The 17,933-nt window shown below is 47.6% G+C and overlaps 10 non-coding genes across 10 annotated transcripts; all 10 read right to left on the reverse strand.

Moving 5' to 3' along the window:
• Positions 1–344: 344 nt before the first annotated feature.
• Positions 345–508, reverse strand: LOC140563097 (U1 spliceosomal RNA). The gene has a single exon (XR_011980332.1). It is a non-coding gene; the product is annotated as a U1 spliceosomal RNA (small nuclear RNA).
• Positions 509–2,163: 1,655 nt separating this feature from the next.
• On the reverse strand, positions 2,164–2,327 carry LOC140562992 (U1 spliceosomal RNA). Its single transcript, XR_011980231.1, has one exon. It is a non-coding gene; the product is annotated as a U1 spliceosomal RNA (small nuclear RNA).
• Positions 2,328–3,982: 1,655 nt separating this feature from the next.
• On the reverse strand, positions 3,983–4,146 carry LOC140563088 (U1 spliceosomal RNA). The gene has a single exon (XR_011980323.1). It is a non-coding gene; the product is annotated as a U1 spliceosomal RNA (small nuclear RNA).
• A 1,657-nt stretch (positions 4,147–5,803) lies between these two features.
• Positions 5,804–5,967, reverse strand: LOC140563091 (U1 spliceosomal RNA). Its single transcript, XR_011980326.1, has one exon. It is a non-coding gene; the product is annotated as a U1 spliceosomal RNA (small nuclear RNA).
• Positions 5,968–7,616: 1,649 nt separating this feature from the next.
• On the reverse strand, positions 7,617–7,780 carry LOC140562994 (U1 spliceosomal RNA). The gene has a single exon (XR_011980232.1). It is a non-coding gene; the product is annotated as a U1 spliceosomal RNA (small nuclear RNA).
• A 1,655-nt stretch (positions 7,781–9,435) lies between these two features.
• On the reverse strand, positions 9,436–9,599 carry LOC140562995 (U1 spliceosomal RNA). The gene has a single exon (XR_011980233.1). It is a non-coding gene; the product is annotated as a U1 spliceosomal RNA (small nuclear RNA).
• Positions 9,600–11,264: 1,665 nt separating this feature from the next.
• Positions 11,265–11,428, reverse strand: LOC140563130 (U1 spliceosomal RNA). The gene has a single exon (XR_011980362.1). It is a non-coding gene; the product is annotated as a U1 spliceosomal RNA (small nuclear RNA).
• Positions 11,429–13,083: 1,655 nt separating this feature from the next.
• Positions 13,084–13,247, reverse strand: LOC140562996 (U1 spliceosomal RNA). Its single transcript, XR_011980234.1, has one exon. It is a non-coding gene; the product is annotated as a U1 spliceosomal RNA (small nuclear RNA).
• Positions 13,248–14,910: 1,663 nt separating this feature from the next.
• LOC140563134 (U1 spliceosomal RNA) lies at positions 14,911–15,074 on the reverse strand. The gene has a single exon (XR_011980366.1). It is a non-coding gene; the product is annotated as a U1 spliceosomal RNA (small nuclear RNA).
• Positions 15,075–16,723: 1,649 nt separating this feature from the next.
• Positions 16,724–16,887, reverse strand: LOC140562997 (U1 spliceosomal RNA). The gene has a single exon (XR_011980235.1). It is a non-coding gene; the product is annotated as a U1 spliceosomal RNA (small nuclear RNA).
• Between the last annotated feature and the right edge of the window lie 1,046 nt (positions 16,888–17,933).

Below are 17,933 nucleotides of genomic sequence, written 5' to 3' on the forward strand. Positions count from 1 at the left end.
TCACTGCTCACATGTCCGTTGTAAGGACAGCGTAATCAGGGCTGCTTGAATGGATTGAGTGTAGCGACTAAAAGAGGGTGTAGAAACGTTTTGTAGGAATTGATGTCTTTTTTGCTTCTTTCTAAAGCTTCAGATCTTTTCCCATTTTGGAAGGTGCCACGTGTGGATCCTGAAGTCAGTTCCGACTTGTCAAGCACGTACGAAGTAAAGACACGTGAAGAGAGCCGCTTGAAGCAGCTTGGTTATGACACCAGCTACCCCCCCGCAGGAGTCACAGCACACAAAAGCAATTTGACGTCCCAAGGACTGTTTTGTAAGAGCAATCTATCGTTAGACGAGAAAATCAGGGGAGAGCGCGAACGCAGTCCCCCACTACCAGAAATTATGCAGTCGAGATTCCCACATTTGGGGAATTCGCAGGGGTCAGCACAACCGGAGTGCAATGGTTGAGCCTCACCCTGGGTGAACCACCTTCTTGATCATGGTATCTCCCCTGCTAGGTAAGTATGAGTTCTTCACACACTGGGGAGTGGGACCACCACTGGCTGTCCTCTTCACTGAGACGGTAAAGACTACATGCGTTACACCACCCAGACACTGAAATAAAACACTGCAACAAAGACCCTACATACACACACACACACACACACACAAACAAAGACATCACCAACAAATGCATTGGTGTGCTGCCTCACAAAACGCTTTACTTTGCCATGTTTCCGAAAACCACAACACTTCCCATGATGCACTGCTTCTGAGTGTGTACAATGCTGCTCACCAGAGGGGGCTGCTCCACCAATTCTCTCCCTCCTACAAGGCCCAGGACAGGGGCTCAGTCCTGAACAACTCCCACAAGCAACAGTTATCATTAGCTAATTCAACAAACATCCTCATGCCCTGCTTCAGGTGGGTCACAGTAGGGGTGGACAATAGGACAATATCTTATCCATATCATGATCAACTCAACTATTGCATCTTTCATTACAAACAGTGCGTACTTACAGTCCCGTGCAAAACTTTAGGCAACCCTGGTCAAACGGTCTGTTAGCAAACATTTTTAGCAAGAGACAGTGTAGGATTTTTGTTCTGCACAACATTAGAGTGGAAAGAGGAAAGGAGCACCACGCAACAAAGATGGGCTCCCCAAGAGATTTCAGCTCTCGGATAACTTTTCTCAAGATCTCAGGCCTTAATTAGTTTCTTGGGGCTGTGGCTTGTTCACAGTCTTCGTCAGGAAAGCCCAGCTGACGCAAATGTCAAAGCTTTCTAAAAAGGGATTTCTCAAAGCTTAGCACTGCCGGCCAGCAGCCAGAGGCTCCTCTAATCAGCTACCTAGCACTACGAAAAGTTCAACAACCGCCCACCTCAAAGCAGGAGAAGGCTATAGGAAAAGCGTTTTAAGGTAGCCGCTTCCTCAGCACGTAACGTTGTTGAGAAATGGCAGTCAAAAGGAAGGGCCGAGGCCAAAGGCCAACTTGAGGTCCCTCTTGGAGTAAAGATTTAGCAGGCTCTGGAGTGATGGTGGACTGTTCCACAGTCTAAACAATGAGCCTGATGCATTTTGGAAAGGGCTCCTGTGGGCCGACCAGTCTTGTATCTCCATTCTATGCGTTCCTGTGAAATGTCCCGCTGTCTTGTGTTGCTGCATGGGCTTGAAGAACGACGTCTCGTTTCAATGTCAACAAGTTACAGTGAAGAACGACAATAAAAGCACTTGACCTGACGTAATATTCAGCCTTATTGTGAGAAATGACATCCCAATGTGTCCCAATATTCTTGTCTGAGCAGATGGTGGATATGGCCAGTGCTTCCACAACACTCACTGCTCACATGTCCGTTGTAAGGACAGCGTAATCAGGGCTGCTTGAATGGATTGAGTGTAGCGACTAAAAGAGGGTGTAGAAACGTTTTGTAGGAATTGATGTCTTTTTTGCTTCTTTCTAAAGCTTCAGATCTTTTCCCATTTTGGAAGGTGCCACGTGTGGATCCTGAAGTCAGTTCCGACTTGTCAAGCACGTACGAAGTAAAGACACGTGAAGAGAGCCGCTTGAAGCAGCTGGGTTATGACACCAGCTACCCCCCCGCAGGAGTCACAGCACGCAAAAGCAATTTGACGTCCCAAGGACTGTTTTGTAAGAGCAATCTATCGTTAGACGAGAAAATCAGGGGAGAGCGCGAACGCAGTCCCCCACTACCAGAAATTATGCAGTCGAGATTCCCACATTTGGGGAATTCGCAGGGGTCAGCACAACCGGAGTGCAATGGTTGAGCCTCACCCTGGGTGAACCACCTTCTTGATCATGGTATCTCCCCTGCCAGGTAAGTATGAGTTCTTCACACACTGGGGAGTGGGACCACCACTGGCTGTCCTCTTCACTGAGACGGTAAAGACTACATGCGTTACACCACCCAGACACTGAAATAAAACACTGCAACAAAGACCCTACATACACACACACACACACACACACAAACAAAGACATCACCAACAAATGCATTGGTGTGCTGCCTCACAAAACGCTTTACTTTGCCATGTTTCCGAAAACCACAACACTTCCCATGATGCACTGCTTCTGAGTGCGTACAATGCTGCTCACCAGAGGGGGCTGCTCCACCAATTCTCTCCCTCCTACAAGGCCCAGGACAGGGGCTCAGTCCTGAACAACTCCCACAAGCAACAGTTATCATTAGCTAATTCAACAAACATCCTCATGCCCTGCTTCAGGTGGGTCACAGTAGGGGTGGACAATAGGACAATATCTTATCCATATCATGATCAACTCAACTATTGCATCTTTCATTACAAACAGTGCGTACTTACAGTCCCGTGCAAAACTTTAGGCAACCCTGGTCAAACGGTCTGTTAGCAAACATTTTTAGCAAGAGACAGTGTAGGATTTTTGTTCTGCACAACATTAGAGTGGAAAGAGGAAAGGAGCACCACGCAACAAAGATGGGCTCCCCAAGAGATTTCAGCTCTCGGATAACTTTTCTCAAGATCTCAGGCCTTAATTAGTTTCTTGGGGCTGTGGCTTGTTCACAGTCTTCGTCAGGAAAGCCCAGCTGACGCAAATGTCAAAGCTTTCTAAAAAGGGATTTCTCAAAGCTTAGCACTGCCGGCCAGCAGCCAGAGGCTCCTCTAATCAGCTACCTAGCACTACGAAAAGTTCAACAACCGCCCACCTCAAAGCAGGAGAAGGCTATAGGAAAAGCGTTTTAAGGTAGCCGCTTCCTCAGCACGTAACGTTGTTGAGAAATGGCAGTCAAAAGGAAGGGCCGAGGCCAAAGGCCAACTTGAGGTCCCTCTTGGAGTAAAGATTTAGCAGGCTCTGGAGTGATGGTGGACTGTTCCACAGTCTAAACAATGAGCCTGATGCATTTTGGAAAGGGCTCCTGTGGGCCGACCAGTCTTGTATCTCCATTCTATGCGTTCCTGTGAAATGTCCCGCTGTCTTGTGTTGCTGCATGGGCTTGAAGAACGACGTCTCGTTTCAATGTCAACAAGTTACAGTGAAGAACGACAATAAAAGCACTTGACCTGACGTAATATTCAGCCTTATTGTGAGAAATGACATCCCAATGTGTCCCAATATTCTTGTCTGAGCAGATGGTGGATATGGCCAGTGCTTCCACAACACTCACTGCTCACATGTCCGTTGTAAGGACAGCGTAATCAGGGCTGCTTGAATGGATTGAGTGTAGCGACTAAAAGAGGGTGTAGAAACGTTTTGTAGGAATTGATGTCTTTTTTGCTTCTTTCTAAAGCTTCAGATCTTTTCCCATTTTGGAAGGTGCCACGTGTGGATCCTGAAGTCAGTTCCGACTTGTCAAGCACGTACGAAGTAAAGACACGTGAAGAGAGCCGCTTGAAGCAGCTGGGTTATGACACCAGCTACCCCCCTGCAGGAGTCACAGCACGCAAAAGCAATTTGACGTCCCAAGGACTGTTTTGTAAGAGCAATCTATCGTTAGACAAGAAAATCAGAGGAGAGCGCGAACGCAGTCCCCCACTACCAGAAATTATGCAGTCGAGATTCCCACATTTGGGGAATTCGCAGGGGTCAGCACAACCGGAGTGCAATGGTTGAGCCTCACCCTGGGTGAACCACCTTCTTGATCATGGTATCTCCCCTGCCAGGTAAGTATGAGTTCTTCACACACTGGGGAGTGGGACCACCACTGGCTGTCCTCTTCACTGAGACGGTAAAGACTACATGCGTTACACCACCCAGACACTGAAATAAAACACTGCAACAAAGACCCTACACACACACACACACACACACACACACAAACAAAGACATCACCAACAAATGCATTGGTGTGCTGCCTCACAAAACGCTTTACTTTGCCATGTTTCCGAAAACCACAACACTTCCCATGATGCACTGCTTCTGAGTGCGTACAATGCTGCTCACCAGAGGGGGCTGCTCCACCAATTCTCTCCCTCCTACAAGGCCCAGGACAGGGGCTCAGTCCTGAACAACTCCCACAAGCAACAGTTATCATTAGCTAATTCAACAAACATCCTCATGCCCTGCTTCAGGTGGGTCACAGTAGGGGTGGACAATAGGACAATATCTTATCCATATCATGATCAACTCAACTATTGCATCTTTCATTACAAACAGTGCGTACTTACAGTCCCGTGCAAAACTTTAGGCAACCCTGGTCAAACGGTCTGTTAGCAAACATTTTTAGCAAGAGACAGTGTAGGATTTTTGTTCTGCACAACATTAGAGTGGAAAGAGGAAAGGAGCACCACGCAACAAAGATGGGCTCCCCAAGAGATTTCAGCTCTCGGATAACTTTTCTCAAGATCTCAGGCCTTAATTAGTTTCTTGGGGCTGTGGCTTGTTCACAGTCTTCGTCAGGAAAGCCCAGCTGACGCAAATGTCAAAGCTTTCTAAAAAGGGATTTCTCAAAGCTTAGCACTGCCGGCCAGCAGCCAGAGGCTCCTCTAATCAGCTACCTAGCACTACGAAAAGTTCAACAACCGCCCACCTCAAAGCAGGAGAAGGCTATAGGAAAAGCGTTTTAAGGTAGCCGCTTCCTCAGCACGTAACGTTGTTGAGAAATGGCAGTCAAAAGGAAGGGCCGAGGCCAAAGGCCAACTTGAGGTCCCTCTTGGAGTAAAGATTTAGCAGGCTCTGGAGTGATGGTGGACTGTTCCACAGTCTAAACAATGAGCCTGATGCATTTTGGAAAGGGCTCCTGTGGGCCGACCAGTCTTGTATCTCCATTCTATGCGTTCCTGTGAAATGTCCCGCTGTCTTGTGTTGCTGCATGGGCTTGAAGAACGACGTCTCGTTTCAATGTCAACAAGTTACAGTGAAGAACGACAATAAAAGCACTTGACCTGACGTAATATTCAGCCTTATTGTGAGAAATGACATCCCAATGTGTCCCAATATTCTTGTCTGAGCAGATGGTGGATATGGCCAGTGCTTCCACAACACTCACTGCTCACATGTCCGTTGTAAGGACAGCGTAATCAGGGCTGCTTGAATGGATTGAGTGTAGCGACTAAAAGAGGGTGTAGAAACGTTTTGTAGGAATTGATGTCTTTTTTGCTTCTTTCTAAAGCTTCAGATCTTTTCCCATTTTGGAAGGTGCCACGTGTGGATCCTGAAGTCAGTTCCGACTTGTCAAGCACGTACGAAGTAAAGACACGTGAAGAGAGCCGCTTGAAGCAGCTGGGTTATGACACCAGCTACCCCCCCGCAGGAGTCACAGCACGCAAAAGCAATTTGACGTCCCAAGGACTGTTTTGTAAGAGCAATCTATCGTTAGACGAGAAAATCAGGGGAGAGCGCGAACGCAGTCCCCCACTACCAGAAATTATGCAGTCAAGATTCCCACATTTGGGGAATTCGCAGGGGTCAGCACAACCGGAGTGCAATGGTTGAGCCTCACCCTGGGTGAACCACCTTCTTGATCATGGTATCTCCCCTGCCAGGTAAGTATGAGTTCTTCACACACTGGGGAGTGGGACCACCACTGGCTGTCCTCTTCACTGAGACGGTAAAGACTACATGCGTTACACCACCCAGACACTGAAATAAAACACTGCAACAAAGACCCTACATACACACACACACACACAAACAAAGACATCACCAACAAATGCATTGGTGTGCTGCCTCACAAAACGCTTTACTTTGCCATGTTTCCGAAAACCACAACACTTCCCATGATGCACTGCTTCTGAGTGCGTACAATGCTGCTCACCAGAGGGGGCTGCTCCACCAATTCTCTCCCTCCTACAAGGCCCAGGACAGGGGCTCAGTCCTGAACAACTCCCACAAGCAACAGTTATCATTAGCTAATTCAACAAACATCCTCATGCCCTGCTTCAGGTGGGTCACAGTAGGGGTGGACAATAGGACAATATCTTATCCATATCATGATCAACTCAACTATTGCATCTTTCATTACAAACAGTGCGTACTTACAGTCCCGTGCAAAACTTTAGGCAACCCTGGTCAAACGGTCTGTTAGCAAACATTTTTAGCAAGAGACAGTGTAGGATTTTTGTTCTGCACAACATTAGAGTGGAAAGAGGAAAGGAGCACCACGCAACAAAGATGGGCTCCCCAAGAGATTTCAGCTCTCGGATAACTTTTCTCAAGATCTCAGGCCTTAATTAGTTTCTTGGGGCTGTGGCTTGTTCACAGTCTTCGTCAGGAAAGCCCAGCTGACGCAAATGTCAAAGCTTTCTAAAAAGGGATTTCTCAAAGCTTAGCACTGCCGGCCAGCAGCCAGAGGCTCCTCTAATCAGCTACCTAGCACTACGAAAAGTTCAACAACCGCCCACCTCAAAGCAGGAGAAGGCTATAGGAAAAGCGTTTTAAGGTAGCCGCTTCCTCAGCACGTAACGTTGTTGAGAAATGGCAGTCAAAAGGAAGGGCCGAGGCCAAAGGCCAACTTGAGGTCCCTCTTGGAGTAAAGATTTAGCAGGCTCTGGAGTGATGGTGGACTGTTCCACAGTCTAAACAATGAGCCTGATGCATTTTGGAAAGGGCTCCTGTGGGCCGACCAGTCTTGTATCTCCATTCTATGCGTTCCTGTGAAATGTCCCGCTGTCTTGTGTTGCTGCATGGGCTTGAAGAACGACGTCTCGTTTCAATGTCAACAAGTTACAGTGAAGAACGACAATAAAAGCACTTGACCTGATGTAATATTCAGCCTTATTGTGAGAAATGACATCCCAATGTGTCCCAATATTCTTGTCTGAGCAGATGGTGGATATGGCCAGTGCTTCCACAACACTCACTGCTCACATGTCCGTTGTAAGGACAGCGTAATCAGGGCTGCTTGAATGGATTGAGTGTAGCGACTAAAAGAGGGTGTAGAAACGTTTTGTAGGAATTGATGTCTTTTTTGCTTCTTTCTAAAGCTTCAGATCTTTTCCCATTTTGGAAGGTGCCACGTGTGGATCCTGAAGTCAGTTCCGACTTGTCAAGCACGTACGAAGTAAAGACACGTGAAGAGAGCCGCTTGAAGCAGCTGGGTTATGACACCAGCTACCCCCCCGCAGGAGTCACAGCACGCAAAAGCAATTTGACGTCCCAAGGACTGTTTTGTAAGAGCAATCTATCGTTAGACGAGAAAATCAGGGGAGAGCGCGAACGCAGTCCCCCACTACCAGAAATTATGCAGTCGAGATTCCCACATTTGGGGAATTCGCAGGGGTCAGCACAACCGGAGTGCAATGGTTGAGCCTCACCCTGGGTGAACCACCTTCTTGATCATGGTATCTCCCCTGCCAGGTAAGTATGAGTTCTTCACACACTGGGGAGTGGGACCACCACTGGCTGTCCTCTTCACTGAGACGGTAAAGACTACATGCGTTACACCACCCAGACACTGAAATAAAACACTGCAACAAAGACCCTACATACACACACACACACACACACACAAACAAAGACATCACCAACAAATGCATTGGTGTGCTGCCTCACAAAACGCTTTACTTTGCCATGTTTCCGAAAACCACAACACTTCCCATGATGCACTGCTTCTGAGTGCGTACAATGCTGCTCACCAGAGGGGGCTGCTCCACCAATTCTCTCCCTCCTACAAGGCCCAGGACAGGGGCTCAGTCCTGAACAACTCCCACAAGCAACAGTTATCATTAGCTAATTCAACAAACATCCTCATGCCCTGCTTCAGGTGGGTCACAGTAGGGGTGGACAATAGGACAATATCTTATCCATATCATGATCAACTCAACTATTGCATCTTTCATTACAAACAGTGCGTACTTACAGTCCCGTGCAAAACTTTAGGCAACCCTGGTCAAACGGTCTGTTAGCAAACATTTTTAGCAAGAGACAGTGTAGGATTTTTGTTCTGCACAACATTAGAGTGGAAAGAGGAAAGGAGCACCACGCAACAAAGATGGGCTCCCCAAGAGATTTCAGCTCTCGGATAACTTTTCTCAAGATCTCAGGCCTTAATTAGTTTCTTGGGGCTGTGGCTTGTTCACAGTCTTCGTCAGGAAAGCCCAGCTGACGCAAATGTCAAAGCTTTCTAAAAAGGGATTTCTCAAAGCTTAGCACTGCCGGCCAGCAGCCAGAGGCTCCTCTAATCAGCTACCTAGCACTACGAAAAGTTCAACAACCGCCCACCTCAAAGCAGGAGAAGGCTATAGGAAAAGCGTTTTAAGGTAGCCGCTTCCTCAGCACGTAACGTTGTTGAGAAATGGCAGTCAAAAGGAAGGGCCGAGGCCAAAGGCCAACTTGAGGTCCCTCTTGGAGTAAAGATTTAGCAGGCTCTGGAGTGATGGTGGACTGTTCCACAGTCTAAACAATGAGCCTGATGCATTTTGGAAAGGGCTCCTGTGGGCCGACCAGTCTTGTATCTCCATTCTATGCGTTCCTGTGAAATGTCCCGCTGTCTTGTGTTGCTGCATGGGCTTGAAGAACGACGTCTCGTTTCAATGTCAACAAGTTACAGTGAAGAACGACAATAAAAGCACTTGACCTGACGTAATATTCAGCCTTATTGTGAGAAATGACATCCCAATGTGTCCCAATATTCTTGTCTGAGCAGATGGTGGATATGGCCAGTGCTTCCACAACACTCACTGCTCACATGTCCGTTGTAAGGACAGCGTAATCAGGGCTGCTTGAATGGATTGAGTGTAGCGACTAAAAGAGGGTGTAGAAACGTTTTGTAGGAATTGATGTCTTTTTTGCTTCTTTCTAAAGCTTCAGATCTTTTCCCATTTTGGAAGGTGCCACGTGTGGATCCTGAAGTCAGTTCCGACTTGTCAAGCACGTACGAAGTAAAGACACGTGAAGAGAGCCGCTTGAAGCAGCTGGGTTATGACACCAGCTACCCCCCCGCAGGAGTCACAGCACGCAAAAGCAATTTGACGTCCCAAGGACTGTTTTGTAAGAGCAATCTATCGTTAGACGAGAAAATCAGGGGAGAGCGCGAACGCAGTCCCCCACTACCAGAAATTATGCAGTCGAGATTCCCACATTTGGGGAATTCGCAGGGGTCAGCACAACCGGAGTGCAATGGTTGAGCCTCACCCTGGGTGAACCACCTTCTTGATCATGGTATCTCCCCTGCCAGGTAAGTATGAGTTCTTCACACACTGGGGAGTGGGACCACCACTGGCTGTCCTCTTCACTGAGACGGTAAAGACTACATGCGTTACACCACCCAGACACTGAAATAAAACACTGCAACAAAGACCCTACATACACACACACACACACACACACACACACACACAAACAAAGACATCACCAACAAATGCATTGGTGTGCTGCCTCACAAAACGCTTTACTTTGCCATGTTTCCGAAAACCACAACACTTCCCATGATGCACTGCTTCTGAGTGCGTACAATGCTGCTCACCAGAGGGGGCTGCTCCACCAATTCTCTCCCTCCTACAAGGCCCAGGACAGGGGCTCAGTCCTGAACAACTCCCACAAGCAACAGTTATCATTAGCTAATTCAACAAACATCCTCATGCCCTGCTTCAGGTGGGTCACAGTAGGGGTGGACAATAGGACAATATCTTATCCATATCATGATCAACTCAACTATTGCATCTTTCATTACAAACAGTGCGTACTTACAGTCCCGTGCAAAACTTTAGGCAACCCTGGTCAAACGGTCTGTTAGCAAACATTTTTAGCAAGAGACAGTGTAGGATTTTTGTTCTGCACAACATTAGAGTGGAAAGAGGAAAGGAGCACCACGCAACAAAGATGGGCTCCCCAAGAGATTTCAGCTCTCGGATAACTTTTCTCAAGATCTCAGGCCTTAATTAGTTTCTTGGGGCTGTGGCTTGTTCACAGTCTTCGTCAGGAAAGCCCAGCTGACGCAAATGTCAAAGCTTTCTAAAAAGGGATTTCTCAAAGCTTAGCACTGCCGGCCAGCAGCCAGAGGCTCCTCTAATCAGCTACCTAGCACTACAAAAAGTTCAACAACCGCCCACCTCAAAGCAGGAGAAGGCTATAGGAAAAGCGTTTTAAGGTAGCCGCTTCCTCAGCACGTAACGTTGTTGAGAAATGGCAGTCAAAAGGAAGGGCCGAGGCCAAAGGCCAACTTGAGGTCCCTCTTGGAGTAAAGATTTAGCAGGCTCTGGAGTGATGGTGGACTGTTCCACAGTCTAAACAATGAGCCTGATGCATTTTGGAAAGGGCTCCTGTGGGCCGACCAGTCTTGTATCTCCATTCTATGCGTTCCTGTGAAATGTCCCGCTGTCTTGTGTTGCTGCATGGGCTTGAAGAACGACGTCTCGTTTCAATGTCAACAAGTTACAGTGAAGAACGACAATAAAAGCACTTGACCTGACGTAATATTCAGCCTTATTGTGAGAAATGACATCCCAATGTGTCCCAATATTCTTGTCTGAGCAGATGGTGGATATGGCCAGTGCTTCCACAACACTCACTGCTCACATGTCCGTTGTAAGGACAGCGTAATCAGGGCTGCTTGAATGGATTGAGTGTAGCGACTAAAAGAGGGTGTAGAAACGTTTTGTAGGAATTGATGTCTTTTTTGCTTCTTTCTAAAGCTTCAGATCTTTTCCCATTTTGGAAGGTGCCACGTGTGGATCCTGAAGTCAGTTCCGACTTGTCAAGCACGTACGAAGTAAAGACACGTGAAGAGAGCCGCTTGAAGCAGCTGGGTTATGACACCAGCTACCCCCCCGCAGGAGTCACAGCACGCAAAAGCAATTTGACGTCCCAAGGACTGTTTTGTAAGAGCAATCTATCGTTAGACGAGAAAATCAGGGGAGAGCGCGAACACAGTCCCCCACTACCAGAAATTATGCAGTCGAGATTCCCACATTTGGGGAATTCGCAGGGGTCAGCACAACCGGAGTGCAATGGTTGAGCCTCACCCTGGGTGAACCACCTTCTTGATCATGGTATCTTCCCTGCCAGGTAAGTATGAGTTCTTCACACACTGGGGAGTGGGACCACCACTGGCTGTCCTCTTCACTGAGACGGTAAAGACTACATGCGTTACACCACCCAGACACTGAAATAAAACACTGCAACAAAGACCCTACATACACACACACACACACACACACAAACAAAGACATCACCAACAAATGCATTGGTGTGCTGCCTCACAAAACGCTTTACTTTGCCATGTTTCCGAAAACCACAACACTTCCCATGATGCACTGCTTCTGAGTGCGTACAATGCTGCTCACCAGAGGGGGCTGCTCCACCAATTCTCTCCCTCCTACAAGGCCCAGGACAGGGGCTCAGTCCTGAACAACTCCCACAAGCAACAGTTATCATTAGCTAATTCAACAAACATCCTCATGCCCTGCTTCAGGTGGGTCACAGTAGGGGTGGACAATAGGACAATATCTTATCCATATCATGATCAACTCAACTATTGCATCTTTCATTACAAACAGTGCGTACTTACAGTCCCGTGCAAAACTTTAGGCAACCCTGGTCAAACGGTCTGTTAGCAAACATTTTTAGCAAGAGACAGTGTAGGATTTTTGTTCTGCACAACATTAGAGTGGAAAGAGGAAAGGAGCACCACGCAACAAAGATGGGCTCCCCAAGAGATTTCAGCTCTCGGATAACTTTTCTCAAGATCTCAGGCCTTAATTAGTTTCTTGGGGCTGTGGCTTGTTCACAGTCTTCGTCAGGAAAGCCCAGCTGACGCAAATGTCAAAGCTTTCTAAAAAGGGATTTCTCAAAGCTTAGCACTGCCGGCCAGCAGCCAGAGGCTCCTCTAATCAGCTACCTAGCACTACGAAAAGTTCAACAACCGCCCACCTCAAAGCAGGAGAAGGCTATAGGAAAAGCGTTTTAAGGTAGCCGCTTCCTCAGCACGTAACGTTGTTGAGAAATGGCAGTCAAAAGGAAGGGCCGAGGCCAAAGGCCAACTTGAGGTCCCTCTTGGAGTAAAGATTTAGCAGGCTCTGGAGTGATGGTGGACTGTTCCACAGTCTAAACAATGAGCCTGATGCATTTTGGAAAGGGCTCCTGTGGGCCGACCAGTCTTGTATCTCCATTCTATGCGTTCCTGTGAAATGTCCCGCTGTCTTGTGTTGCTGCATGGGCTTGAAGAACGACGTCTCGTTTCAATGTCAACAAGTTACAGTGAAGAACGACAATAAAAGCACTTGACCTGACGTAATATTCAGCCTTATTGTGAGAAATGACATCCCAATGTGTCCCAATATTCTTGTCTGAGCAGATGGTGGATATGGCCAGTGCTTCCACAACACTCACTGCTCACATGTCCGTTGTAAGGACAGCGTAATCAGGGCTGCTTGAATGGATTGAGTGTAGCGACTAAAAGAGGGTGTAGAAACGTTTTGTAGGAATTGATGTCTTTTTTGCTTCTTTCTAAAGCTTCAGATCTTTTCCCATTTTGGAAGGTGCCACGTGTGGATCCTGAAGTCAGTTCCGACTTGTCAAGCACGTACGAAGTAAAGACACGTGAAGAGAGCCGCTTGAAGCAGCTGGGTTATGACACCAGCTACCCCCCCGCAGGAGTCACAGCACGCAAAAGCAATTTGACGTCCCAAGGACTGTTTTGTAAGAGCAATCTATCGTTAGACGAGAAAATCAGGGGAGAGCGCGAACGCAGTCCCCCACTACCAGAAATTATGCAGTCGAGATTCCCACATTTGGGGAATTCGCAGGGGTCAGCACAACCGGAGTGCAATGGTTGAGCCTCACCCTGGGTGAACCACCTTCTTGATCATGGTATCTCCCCTGCCAGGTAAGTATGAGTTCTTCACACACTGGGGAGTGGGACCACCACTGGCTGTCCTCTTCACTGAGACGGTAAAGACTACATGCGTTACACCACCCAGACACTGAAATAAAACACTGCAACAAAGACCCTACATACACACACACACACACACACACACACACACAAACAAAGACATCACCAACAAATGCATTGGTGTGCTGCCTCACAAAACGCTTTACTTTGCCATGTTTCCGAAAACCACAACACTTCCCATGATGCACTGCTTCTGAGTGCGTACAATGCTGCTCACCAGAGGGGGCTGCTCCACCAATTCTCTCCCTCCTACAAGGCCCAGGACAGGGGCTCAGTCCTGAACAACTCCCACAAGCAACAGTTATCATTAGCTAATTCAACAAACATCCTCATGCCCTGCTTCAGGTGGGTCACAGTAGGGGTGGACAATAGGACAATATCTTATCCATATCATGATCAACTCAACTATTGCATCTTTCATTACAAACAGTGCGTACTTACAGTCCCGTGCAAAACTTTAGGCAACCCTGGTCAAACGGTCTGTTAGCAAACATTTTTAGCAAGAGACAGTGTAGGATTTTTGTTCTGCACAACATTAGAGTGGAAAGAGGAAAGGAGCACCACGCAACAAAGATGGGCTCCCCAAGAGATTTCAGCTCTCGGATAACTTTTCTCAAGATCTCAGGCCTTAATTAGTTTCTTGGGGCTGTGGCTTGTTCACAGTCTTCGTCAGGAAAGCCCAGCTGACGCAAATGTCAAAGCTTTCTAAAAAGGGATTTCTCAAAGCTTAGCACTGCCGGCCAGCAGCCAGAGGCTCCTCTAATCAGCTACCTAGCACTACGAAAAGTTCAACAACCGCCCACCTCAAAGCAGGAGAAGGCTATAGGAAAAGCGTTTTAAGGTAGCCGCTTCCTCAGCACGTAACGTTGTTGAGAAATGGCAGTCAAAAGGAAGGGCCGAGGCCAAAGGCCAACTTGAGGTCCCTCTTGGAGTAAAGATTTAGCAGGCTCTGGAGTGATGGTGGACTGTTCCACAGTCTAAACAATGAGCCTGATGCATTTTGGAAAGGGCTCCTGTGGGCCGACCAGTCTTGTATCTCCATTCTATGCGTTCCTGTGAAATGTCCCGCTGTCTTGTGTTGCTGCATGGGCTTGAAGAACGACGTCTCGTTTCAATGTCAACAAGTTACAGTGAAGAACGACAATAAAAGCACTTGACCTGACGTAATATTCAGCCTTATTGTGAGAAATGACATCCCAATGTGTCCCAATATTCTTGTCTGAGCAGATGGTGGATATGGCCAGTGCTTCCACAACACTCACTGCTCACATGTCCGTTGTAAGGACAGCGTAATCAGGGCTGCTTGAATGGATTGAGTGTAGCGACTAAAAGAGGGTGTAGAAACGTTTTGTAGGAATTGATGTCTTTTTTGCTTCTTTCTAAAGCTTCAGATCTTTTCCCATTTTGGAAGGTGCCACGTGTGGATCCTGAAGTCAGTTCCGACTTGTCAAGCACGTACGAAGTAAAGACACGTGAAGAGAGCCGCTTGAAGCAGCTGGGTTATGACACCAGCTACCCCCCCGCAGGAGTCACAGCACGCAAAAGCAATTTGACGTCCCAAGGACTGTTTTGTAAGAGCAATCTATCGTTAGACGAGAAAATCAGGGGAGAGCGCGAACGCAGTCCCCCACTACCAGAAATTATGCAGTCGAGATTCCCACATTTGGGGAATTCGCAGGGATCAGCACAACCGGAGTGCAATGGTTGAGCCTCACCCTGGGTGAACCACCTTCTTGATCATGGTATTTTCCCTGCCAGGTAAGTATGAGTTCTTCACACACTGGGGAGTGGGACCACCACTGGCTGTCCTCTTCACTGAGACGGTAAAGACTACATGCGTTACACCACCCAGACACTGAAATAAAACACTGCAACAAAGACCCTACATACACACACACACACACAAACAAAGACATCACCAACAAATGCATTGGTGTGCTGCCTCACAAAACGCTTTACTTTGCCATGTTTCCGAAAACCACAACACTTCCCATGATGCACTGCTTCTGAGTGCGTACAATGCTGCTCACCAGAGGGGGCTGCTCCACCAATTCTCTCCCTCCTACAAGGCCCAGGACAGGGGCTCAGTCCTGAACAACTCCCACAAGCAACAGTTATCATTAGCTAATTCAACAAACATCCTCATGCCCTGCTTCAGGTGGGTCACAGTAGGGGTGGACAATAGGACAATATCTTATCCATATCATGATCAACTCAACTATTGCATCTTTCATTACAAACAGTGCGTACTTACAGTCCCGTGCAAAACTTTAGGCAACCCTGGTCAAACGGTCTGTTAGCAAACATTTTTAGCAAGAGACAGTGTAGGATTTTTGTTCTGCACAACATTAGAGTGGAAAGAGGAAAGGAGCACCACGCAACAAAGATGGGCTCCCCAAGAGATTTCAGCTCTCGGATAACTTTTCTCAAGATCTCAGGCCTTAATTAGTTTCTTGGGGCTGTGGCTTGTTCACAGTCTTCGTCAGGAAAGCCCAGCTGACGCAAATGTCAAAGCTTTCTAAAAAGGGATTTCTCAAAGCTTAGCACTGCCGGCCAGCAGCCAGAGGCTCCTCTAATCAGCTACCTAGCACTACGAAAAGTTCAACAACCGCCCACCTCAAAGCAGGAGAAGGCTATAGGAAAAGCGTTTTAAGGTAGCCGCTTCCTCAGCACGTAACGTTGTTGAGAAATGGCAGTCAAAAGGAAGGGCCGAGGCCAAAGGCCAACTTGAGGTCCCTCTTGGAGTAAAGATTTAGCAGGCTCTGGAGTGATGGTGGACTGTTCCACAGTCTAAACAATGAGCCTGATGCATTTTGGAAAGGGCTCCTGTGGGCCGACCAGTCTTGTATCTCCATTCTATGCGTTCCTGTGAAATGTCCCGCTGTCTTGTGTTGCTGCATGGGCTTGAAGAACGACGTCTCGTTTCAATGTCAACAAGTTACAGTGAAGAACGACAATAAAAGCACTTGACCTGACGTAATATTCAGCCTTATTGTGAGAAATGACATCCCAATGTGTCCCAATATTCTTGTCTGAGCAGATGGTGGATATGGCCAGTGCTTCCACAACACTCACTGCTCACATGTCCGTTGTAAGGACAGCGTAATCAGGGCTGCTTGAATGGATTGAGTGTAGCGACTAAAAGAGGGTGTAGAAACGTTTTGTAGGAATTGATGTCTTTTTTGCTTCTTTCTAAAGCTTCAGATCTTTTCCCATTTTGGAAGGTGCCACGTGTGGATCCTGAAGTCAGTTCCGACTTGTCAAGCACGTACGAAGTAAAGACACGTGAAGAGAGCCGCTTGAAGCAGCTGGGTTATGACACCAGCTACCCCCCCGCAGGAGTCACAGCACGCAAAAGCAATTTGACGTCCCAAGGACTGTTTTGTAAGAGCAATCTATCGTTAGACGAGAAAATCAGGGGAGAGCGCGAACGCAGTCCCCCACTACCAGAAATTATGCAGTCGAGATTCCCACATTTGGGGAATTCGCAGGGGTCAGCACAACCGGAGTGCAATGGTTGAGCCTCACCCTGGGTGAACCACCTTCTTGATCATGGTATCTCCCCTGCCAGGTAAGTATGAGTTCTTCACACACTGGGGAGTGGGACCACCACTGGCTGTCCTCTTCACTGAGACGGTAAAGACTACATGCGTTACACCACCCAGACACTGAAATAAAACACTGCAACAAAGACCCTACATACACACACACACACACACACACAAACAAAGACATCACCAACAAATGCATTGGTGTGCTGCCTCACAAAACGCTTTACTTTGCCATGTTTCCGAAAACCACAACACTTCCCATGATGCACTGCTTCTGAGTGCGTACAATGCTGCTCACCAGAGGGGGCTGCTCCACCAATTCTCTCCCTCCTACAAGGCCCAGGACAGGGGCTCAGTCCTGAACAACTCCCACAAGCAACAGTTATCATTAGCTAATTCAACAAACATCCTCATGCCCTGCTTCAGGTGGGTCACAGTAGGGGTGGACAATAGGACAATATCTTATCCATATCATGATCAACTCAACTATTGCATCTTTCATTACAAACAGTGCGTACTTACAGTCCCGTGCAAAACTTTAGGCAACCCTGGTCAAACGGTCTGTTAGCAAACATTTTTAGCAAGAGACAGTGTAGGATTTTTGTTCTGCACAACATTAGAGTGGAAAGAGGAAAGGAGCACCACGCAACAAAGATGGGCTCCCCAAGAGATTTCAGCTCTCGGATAACTTTTCTCAAGATCTCAGGCCTTAATTAGTTTCTTGGGGCTGTGGCTTGTTCACAGTCTTCGTCAGGAAAGCCCAGCTGACGCAAATGTCAAAGCTTTCTAAAAAGGGATTTCTCAAAGCTTAGCACTGCCGGCCAGCAGCCAGAGGCTCCTCTAATCAGCTACCTAGCACTACGAAAAGTTCAACAACCGCCCACCTCAAAGCAGGAGAAGGCTATAGGAAAAGCGTTTTAAGGTAGCCGCTTCCTCAGCACGTAACGTTGTTGAGAAATGGCAGTCAAAAGGAAGGGCCGAGGCCAAAGGCCAACTTGAGGTCCCTCTTGGAGTAAAGATTTAGCAGGCTCTGGAGTGATGGTGGACTGTTCCACAGTCTAAACAATGAGCCTG

This window comes from Salminus brasiliensis, chromosome 9 (assembly GCF_030463535.1).
Source record: "Salminus brasiliensis chromosome 9, fSalBra1.hap2, whole genome shotgun sequence".
Taxonomy (NCBI): domain Eukaryota; kingdom Metazoa; phylum Chordata; class Actinopteri; order Characiformes; family Bryconidae; genus Salminus; species Salminus brasiliensis.